The sequence below is a fragment of the Coptis chinensis genome, chromosome 1 (assembly GCF_015680905.1).
Source record: "Coptis chinensis isolate HL-2020 chromosome 1, ASM1568090v1, whole genome shotgun sequence".
Lineage (NCBI taxonomy): Eukaryota > Viridiplantae > Streptophyta > Magnoliopsida > Ranunculales > Ranunculaceae > Coptis > Coptis chinensis.
The window spans coordinates 55,104,589-55,113,229 of NC_141456.1; the positions used below are offsets into that span (position 1 = coordinate 55,104,589).

At 36.6% G+C, this 8,641-nt stretch overlaps 1 long non-coding RNA gene across 2 annotated transcripts; it reads right to left on the reverse strand.

Moving 5' to 3' along the window:
- Positions 1–1,067: 1,067 nt before the first annotated feature.
- On the reverse strand, positions 1,068–4,248 carry LOC147524599 (uncharacterized). 2 transcript variants are annotated; one of them, XR_015197037.1, is made up of 6 exons: positions 4,026–4,248; positions 3,472–3,528; positions 2,761–3,290; positions 1,739–1,822; positions 1,416–1,527; positions 1,068–1,102 (listed from the first exon to the last, which is right to left on the reverse strand). It is a non-coding gene; the product is annotated as an uncharacterized LOC147524599 (long non-coding RNA). The 2 variants fall into 2 exon arrangements; XR_015197038.1 differs by lacking the exon at positions 2,761–3,290 and having other exon boundaries at positions 1,070–1,102.
- Positions 4,249–8,641: the final 4,393 nt, after the last annotated feature.

The window sequence follows — 8,641 nt, forward strand, 5'->3', positions numbered from 1 at the left end:
AAACTCAAAAATACCAAAACTAGGGAAGTAACTAACTTTCAAAAAAGCAAGCTTGCGATGGCCGGAGATGTCGGGTGGGATGCGGTGGGGTGATCAATTTGGAGTTTAGATTGTGGTTTTTGGTTTGAATTATGCGTTCTAAGTTTGAACTTGTGTTTTGGCCCGAAGGTTTGTAAACACAAAATCTGTTTTGTGTTATTTTTGTTGGTTAAATTGGGCTGGGCTTTTTTAGGACATGAGCAGTGGTATGTCACTCTATGTATGTCACCTAAATATGTCATCCTACTTTAACGATATATATATATATATATATATATATATATATATATATATATATATATATATATATATTAAGCAGGTTGGAGGTACACCCTCGATATGAGTGCTTGTTGTTATTTCATCCCTTGATTATAGACTTTTGTCATCGAGACCCATGCATTATACCAGGAGTAGCAAGAGGGCTGCTTGTGGCCACCCTTCCATCGACCCACAGATGTACTATCACTACCAACCCTCAATACAGGACCAATTTGGGATGGAACTGAACTTCCACCCTGCATGTACTGGCCCGGGCCATTATACCACGCCTGGGCCATTAATATTAGCCAAAGAAGGTAAGGAACTCAGTAGAGAAGTTTGACTGTGGCTTCCAATAGGCAGCAGCAATGGACTTCCAGGTGCTTATTGTGACCAAAAGCAAAGCGTGCAAAAGCTGTCAAAAGAATGCACTTGAGCAATTAACAATTTATAGGTAAAAGTGTATACAACACTGACAATTTTTCCTCGTCCACCAGATCCAAACAGGTGTGAAAAATGTTATAATGGTACTTTACGTGCATGAAGAATTAATTTCAAGCCAAAATTACCCACATCCCCTTAAAAACTAAAAAGCAATGACTCCTTCATCCCTCTTATGAATTATTCATGCTTTTTCATGTAATAACATTACACTCATGAAAAGTGGCTCAAATTCCTTACCAACAGCAAGCTCTGCCTAACCAATGGGCTTCCATCTGAAACAAAAGTCAGCAGACTTTTTGACAATATTTAGCTCGGCCCTAACCTTTTCATCGCCATCCCAGTCTTCGCCCCTCCAACATCTCTGAAGGAATCAGATCCAATGTCAAGAATTATTTAGAATTATTACGCATAAGCCTAGGATGGTGTTGATCTTTTCATAAACTAGAGCTCTTTTTTTTTATAGGTACCTAACTAGTCGAGACTTCCATTTCATAGAGGCTAATGAACTACCATGATAAATGTCCATACACTGTTGATAAAGAAAGATCTTTGTGCAAAGATCATTTACATATTTAACAAGAATACCTTAAGTAAAAATGAAAATCATTCCCAAAGTTGACCGGACTAGAAGCAAAACATTACCATAGAGACAAAAAAGGCTTATTTAGTAATACCTTATCTAGAGCAAGGATCTTCGGTCCATATGAAAACAAGAATTTGCCTCAATTCCATTGCTGATGTTTGTAGCAATTTTAGAACATATGGAAAGATTCCAACAGATAAAGCCTACAAGAACAGCGAAAATTCCATAAAGAAAACCTTTAGGCCTACTATGTACTTTGGTACCATATTAAGCCAGGAGTCCAGGACTGTCCATTACACATGCAATATTCATAAATTACATTAGATGCATAATCCATTCTCACAGAACATTCCTTAAAAAACCACGCAGTACAAATTTGTAATCAAATAATAAAAGAACAACAGAGCAAATTACCAGATCAACAGCCCAAGGTCCCATGTCAAGAAATCTACCAAGAAGTACCAGTGCTCTAAATCGATGGCATTGGCTAAGTAAAACCTGCAATAAATAATGCTAAAGTCTTAAAATGAAAGTACAGGAAGATGAGGACAAGGCCTTTATCCTTCCTATTTCATATCATACTTGGGAACTACTATCTCTAAGTCCGGAATATCGGGCCTTGGTTCAACTCCTAGCTCAAACGGCTGCCAACTCCTTACTTAGATTTCAGGGGTTAAAGTAGTTTACTTGCTGGCTGATAAGTCAGGTAGTGAAGCCTAAGATTATATGACTGATTAGATTACTAGTTTGTTTAACTGAGGTTCCCCGCCTAAGTCCCATATCTTAAAGACTATAACTCAACAGCAAGCTGCCTTTACTTGGCTTCAAGTCCCATAAGAGAAGGAAGAATAGCTGGAAGTTAGAGAGTAGCTGCCTAGCTACAAACTCAAAAGCCTGTATTTGGCTATTAGTCCCTATTATTCTTATTTTAAAGTACCATTAGAGCTCCTTTTCCATAAATAGATGGGAGATCTTACTTTTCTCAAGTCATAATGCCTTTTGTTCAGCCAACAGTGTTCCGCTCTACTTATCATTATTTACTAGCGCCCTTCACTTCAACTCATACTACTTTACTTCCAGCTTATTCCCAAATCAAAGCTACTTGCTTATAAGAGCAAGGTGCATAGCTGGCTTGTTAAAGCATGGAAAGGTATCCAGAAAGCACAGTAACAACTATGAGATAGCCCTCTCACCTAATCCTTACTAATACTAAGGATTGAAAGTAGCACAATCGGCTATAGGGCAAGAAACTCCAGATCCACAAATAGCAGCGGGCAAGCACCTTTAACAAGCAAGTAGCTAGCTTCCCACCTTACTTAACAGCAAGGCGCCAAAAAGCCTTTCGCCTATAGCTTCTACTTCTACTTAGCAGCCCAAATAAAGTACTCCTTTAACACACAAATACGCTCACGCTAGTACAAAAGTAAGTAAACAACCTGATCTGCTCCTTTGCCCATTCTTCGCATCTCGTTCTCCCTTTAGGTGGCATGAAAGGTTTGGAACAGCAGCTAGACCGCCTTGCTCTTAAAGGCAGCAAGTAAGTAAACCACCTTCTCATGTCTCCGGACCTTCTATGAACAGAGCTTTGAACTATAGCAAATAGCCTATTGGTTGAGCTTTGCTCTATGCTGGCTTAACTGTTCCTATGCCTGCTTGAACAGGAAAGCCTAACGAGCAAATAAACCATTAGCCCGATCCACTTGTTGCCCGCTTGCTTTTCGCGACCTTCGCTTACGCATCTACTTAGTTAGCATCCCAAATCAGCGTACCCCTGCTTCCTTTAACAGGCTAGTACACAAGCTACTAAAGCTAGTAAGCTAGTATACTAGCATTTGCCCGATTGCTTTAACAGAGGCTTTACCTCCTGGTTCCCACCTGTCCTGTCCAAAACTATGGAACTCATCTAAAAAGTTGATTTGCTAGATCAGTCGATTTGAAAGGCGGTACAGATGCTCTGTTGTAAAATCTAGATTTGCAGAAAAAATTGATTATTAGGATGAGTGGATGACTTTCTCTATGATGAGTATGCTTTTTAAGAGCAGCGCTATATATATATATATATGGAACTAAAATTCTAGAACTAAAATGCTAGAATTTAAGAAGTTAGTAACTTAGTACACAAACTTGTAAGATATTAAGATGATTACCAGCTGAGTGATAAAGTCATTTTGAAACTTCGCTTCCGATTCTATCTCTTGAGCTACCTGCAGAATTTTCATTTGAATAAGAGCTTCTCAGAAAAAAAAGATAACAGTAATAGCTTTGGTAGATAACAACGGCACAAAGTTCAGTAAAAACTAATATAGCTTGGAACAAAATTAAGGGCTCAGACTTATTGACTGAAAAACAAATCTAAAAATCCAAAATGCAAAACGTATATGATGTACACAGTGACTAAACGAAACAGTAGTAAATGTCCAAATGCTGATGAGAGGGTACAAAACACGCATCCCTAATTCAAAATAAATTTCAAAAAAATAAAAAAAAAAAAAAAAAAAAAATGGAAACTATGCGAGAATGTTGGCGAGGAAAAGCATATAGTATGAAAAAGGAAAAAAAATGAACAAAATAGACGAAACTATAGACCTTTTTCAAAATTGATGGATGAGACTAGGGCAAGTCAAGGGATGTTGAAAGCTCAAAATTGTATACTGGTGTGGAACCCTAAGACCTACAAGCTCTTCGGTACAGGCTGGCTTACCAAAATGTTCTTCGAGATAAGAATCAAATTCCTGCCGGAATCAACAAAACCCCAAAACAGAATTCAAATCTAGAGACCCACCAAATTTCTGAACAGTTGGAGAGAATAAAATTAAGCCGTCGTATAAATACTCTCCGTGTTGAGATAATTTGAGATTAGAATCAGTGGCGAGATGGAAATCGAGGTGGTAGTTACGGTTTTTGAGGGAGGTGAAGCATAGAGTGGGAGGATTTTAGAGAGCGAGGAGAGAAAGAAATTTTCGTTTTTAACTCAATGATATTTCGTTTTTTTCGTTTCGCTCTTTCGCGAAATTTTCAAAATTTTAATTTGTAACACTTCTCCAACGCTTTTTAAGCGTTGGCAATTAATTCCGGAAATTCAACCAAATAAAGTAACGCTTTACAATATTGCTAACGCTTTATTTAAGCGTTGGAAATTTACTTAACGGTAAATAACAGTTAGAAATCAAAAAGGTCGTGTTGCAAATATCCTATTATGGTGTAGTGAATCAATCTGTTATCCATTTGAGATCCTTGAAGACATATTAAATTTCGGGAAATCGGGAATGTTTGTGAGAGATAATCCTTTTTCAACCATAATTTGTTCAATCTCACAGAGAGTCTCATTTCTAATCTGTTCTTGTTGAGTTGGAGATTCTCATTATTATTCTTCTTTCTATATCGTAAAACAAAATATCTTCTCCGAGGTGCTTTTGATGTTTCTCCCAAAGTTTTTCAGGATATGTCACCCCACAAAACAAAATCAATGTGACGAACAATTGTCTCAAAGACTTTGGAACTTAAGCAATGACTTGCTTCCTCCATGGCGTCATCCCATTCCTTTGTCGTCCTCAAGTAATCCATGTGCCTTGATATAAAATGAAAAATTAGAATAAAAATGTAACAATATGAATTGCATTTTAATAGTAAAAACCATCATAAATGAGCTAAGGTTTTATGATTAATACATACTATTTTTTTTGTTTCAATATCTTTTTCTAATGAAATGTTTTTACATCTAAATGAATTCTCGATAACGTGTAAACTCTCCTCTTATCTTAATTTCAAGTAATACATTCACAGAAGTCCTTGATTTTCAAAGATATATTAGAATGTTAGTTTTGTGATAGTACATTAATCAAATCTCCAAAGTAGCGTGTAAAACAAAAAAGTAAGAAGTGTTGTATATATATATATATATATAATATTGTCTTCTTATTATTATTTTTGGAATAACTGCTTTTGCAGGATTGGTTTCCTTTAATCGGTGGGAGACATCCCATTAGATTTGGGCATTAGGAGCTTTTATCATGCAAAATATGTCAGGACTTGGGAGAGAACAACTCTAATTTTATTCCCCATCGCCCCATCCAATCTAATTCCGACTTCGGTCGATTGAAGGAAGATATCAATCATAGCAATCGCATTGCAAGTCAATCTTGAAAATGGGCCCAGATTTAGAAGAAAACAGATTTTTCGAAGTTGCTTGTGCCTGCTAGTACTATATAATAGAATTATTGGCTAAAATAGCCTATGGAACAAAGGATTATCCCGGATTCCGCCAGTACTTTCGAGTGGTGACTAAGTAGGGAGGTTCTCTCTTTTATTAGCTCATAAAATACGCTTTTTAGTGATGGAGCTTTTGGCCGCACATTAGAGAAAAGGTACACAGTTCATTCGAAGTGAGATAGTTAAGAACCGCAGAGTGATGTCACTGCGGGGAAGATCTTTGTAGTAGAAAACTTGAGATAGAAATAATGGCAAGGTTGTCCGCCACCAAACGATGAGAAAAGGTACACAGCTTTATTCTAAGTGAGATAGTTAAGAACCGCAGAGGTGTGGAAGCAAATGTCTACAATAAAACTGCCCGAAACATTAGAGTGAGTGCTTCTTGTAAAGAAATAAAATACTAAAATCACCCGGCTTTTCTGTTATGACTTTATTTATATTTGAAATTCCAAAAATGCCGGGCAAATAGGTTCTTGAAAGCCCAAGAACAAAATGTTGTGTGCGAAGTTGTGTGCTGTTTTTAAAACATGAACATAGATGGAGAGGTTTTGAATCAAGACATATGAATCGGTTTGAACTTCTAAAAGTATACGCGACAGATTTTTAGGCAAGAAAACAATATAAAAAAAAGTTAATATGGAATATGTAATAAAATATACGACATCTTTGCTCGAAAGTTGGATAAACTTTTCCATTAACAATTTTAATATGTTCATAAGACAAAGGACCTTTGACGATATTGACAACAAATCGCAGATAAAATCTCTCTCGGCGAAGGAGGATGTAGTAGTACACGCAATTTTTCTTCCCATTTTTCTTGGTTTCCACTTCCTTTCCTTCTTATCCCATCTTAATTGAGTAGGAAAATCGACATACGTTAAGACCCATAGCTAATTACGGATACTCAATATTTGCTTTAAACCACTCTGTGAACTTGGTTTTGATGAAGATTTCCTGTTTACAACATCTCTTTTGCATCATCTCTCTCACTATAATAAACCAATTGCTCACCTTCAAGATGGAATGATAACCTTTCAACGCCAAGGTCTTAGATCTTGAATATCAAATTTCAATAGTCTCCAAACTTGAGAAGCGAGATAAGAATCGGCAGTCTAAGAAATTTGCAACTTCATCAACGCCCTTTACTATTTGATGAGTACTATCTTTGTCTCAGAACCATGTTTTCAACAATAATTGCAAGTAGTCCTCCGTCCCTTCCCTTGTTAATGTATTTGAAAAGGTATTTGATTGATCTTCCCTTGTTGCAAAGTTGTTCCACATTAATATGAGCTTGGTACTTAACTATCAAATCAACATTATGTGGAACAACCCAATCATTATCAACTTCTATATTCTTCTTCATTCCCTTTCGATGGTTATTTAGCCTCGTGAACCGCGTGAAGTCATTGTCGTCAATGGTTGTTTCTTCACTAAACGGTCTTGGATAGAACTTAGTACACTTTTTCTCATTCATGCAAGGGGAATCTAAGTTTTCTATTCCGCGATGGCCCATGTATCATGAATTCTAGCATCAATCATAAGCAATTTTGTCACCAATTGGGTCTGGGTAACTCTGCTGATATGAGCTTGTTGATTAGTGAAGGAGTAGTAGCTGAGCGTTGTCCGAAAAAAGTAAATCTTTTGGAATTCAATAGTGTATAATGCTGCAAAACATTAACAAAACCCGTGATTTATTAATATTTTCATAAAATATTATGAATTTTTAAATTAATTAAAACAAAGATAGTATATAGGTTACCCCGCCCAAGCCTTCCCAAATTTCTTTTGGCGCTTTTGTAAATTAGTCATCCGGTTAGGTGCAATTTCATCTCAAAACTCTTGCAACAATATCGGGGAAAGTCTTCGGTTTATAACCGGGAGCTATCATGTCAATACATCTCTCGGATTTCGCCATTTAGGGTTGCATGTAAAAGTAATGAAGAGATCCGGGAACGTGCACGTGATATTGCAATGGCATCTTGATAGTTCTACCATGTACCGAGGGACCACCTGTGGAAAGATGAAGGAAGAACTAACCGTTTGCCTCTGATTTACCGGGCCTCGTGTCACCAAAGAAACAACCGCATCTACTAATCCTTGATACACAATTCGCCCGAATCGTTTGTTGATTATTTGAACCCCAATCCATTCTATTTTGTTCAACAACCGATAAGAATCTACACAAAGTTCTTCATCTCAATTTTTTCCCCACTTAACTATTGTCCGCCTTCATCAAGGCTCCTCGAAGTTGTAATCTAAAAGCATAGTATTCTCTCATGCTAATATTTTTTTCTTTTTCCAACTCTTGCATTGTTTCTATATGGAATGTCAAGTCTCAGATCCATCTTCAAAGATGGGGAACAAAAGTGGATACTTTGATTGCCATGAAACTTGGAAGCAATTCGTTGATTCTCTTCAAGCCAAATCCTTTTTTGTCTACAATAACATCTCGTGCTCGTTAAATTTCATCACCATTGCCAACGATTAGACCAAAACTATCTTTTGATGATGGCAAATTATAAAGTCTTCCATCTTTTTGTCTTCTATTAATCAATTGTATGCTATCGTCGGCCACATGACATTCTTTTAAATCTATCCCTTGCCATTCTATAAGTCTTGGTGAGTTCGTTGGTAACATTCAACATATTTATCAATCCTTGAACAATGCTAGAATCTAAAGCATATTTTGGATTCCTCTTAACAATTTTCTTACTAAGAGAGTTCAACCTGTGGGTGACTTCATTTTCAAATTATCATGTATGTACATAACCGTACTGCAAACCTTGGACGATTCTTCAAATTTGGAAGCAATGTTCCAATTTTGTGGTGATTTTGCCCTTTTATTTTATAAACAAAGGGTGCCTTTCCATCATTAATTGAGCTCTGAACTTGTCCACCAGTAGATGTGAACGCGAACATTGAGTTGTAAATGCTGATGTTTTCCATGTAATTTAACGATTTTGACCCTCCATTGCAATCCAAAAGATTCTTCAAAAATTTTGGAGTATCTTTTAGAAGAGGCAATTGAACCTTTCCATTCTGACAACATATTGAGAATTTAGGATTAATAGGTTTTTTGCTCCTATCATTCCTTTCTTCGCATACCGC